Source organism: Nomia melanderi, unplaced genomic scaffold (genome assembly GCF_051020985.1).
Source record: "Nomia melanderi isolate GNS246 unplaced genomic scaffold, iyNomMela1 scaffold0408, whole genome shotgun sequence".
In the NCBI taxonomy this organism is placed as follows: Eukaryota; Metazoa; Arthropoda; class Insecta; order Hymenoptera; family Halictidae; genus Nomia; species Nomia melanderi.
Genome location: NW_027475523.1, coordinates 10,358 through 11,190, shown reverse-complemented (window position 1 = coordinate 11,190; position 833 = coordinate 10,358). Strand labels below are relative to the sequence as shown.

Sequence of the window (833 nt, the reverse complement as noted above, 5' to 3'; positions counted from 1 at the left end):
CACGAACAGCCGAAAAAGTTGTCGCTCAGATCCATATCGCAGTGGAGCGGTATCCGCGGGCGGTCGTAATTGAACGACGCACGACGCCGCGAACACTCACGCGAGTCCATACAAACGATTCCGATCGTTTTGCAACAACTAGAACGTACACTGTCCGTGAAATTCACAGAATTTTCGCGTGTCCGCGACAAACGCCGACGAGACACCCATCGTTCGCTCGTACGTAGCATCCTTCTCTTAACCCGACTCAGAAACGTTCTTTGCGCCCTTCGGTAAAAAAACGTTCGATCCGAAGAGGTGAACGACGGCGGGGATTTGACAGAGCTACGCAAGCAGTGTATGGTACGTAAACGACCCTCAGCCAGGCGTGGTCCAGGAATTGTATCCGTGGACCGCAATGTGCGTTCGAAATGTCGATGTTCATGTGTCCTGCAGTTCACACGTTGACGCGCAATTAGCTGCGTTCTTCATCGACCCACGAGCCAAGTGATCCACCGTTCAGGGTAATCGTATAAATTTTATATTTCACATATATAATTTTATTCTCATTTGTTCGACCTAATATCTCTCTTCTTTCAAAGAGAAGATAAAAGTTGATACCTGAATCTCCGACCAGCGCGCGAAGGAGATTCAGGCGTCGCCTTGGAGACGACACCGAAGCCTTTCGAGACGAAAAACGTTCAAGTAATATGTATATATTTCTCGACGTTCCGGGCGTATAGTGCATTCAAAAACCCGCGAAAGACGCAGAAGACTCGCACGCGTGGAAACGACGGGGATATATTTTGTATCCTACCCGATACTGAATCCATCGCGTGCAGTCGACCCTCGCG

The 833-nt window shown here is 49.3% G+C and overlaps 1 non-coding gene across 1 annotated transcript; it reads right to left on the bottom strand.

Annotated features, from left to right (window-relative positions):
* Positions 1 to 351: 351 nt before the first annotated feature.
* On the bottom strand, positions 352 to 506 carry LOC143176180 (5.8S ribosomal RNA). Its single transcript, XR_013000766.1, has one exon. It is a non-coding gene; the product is annotated as a 5.8S ribosomal RNA (ribosomal RNA).
* Positions 507 to 833: the final 327 nt, after the last annotated feature.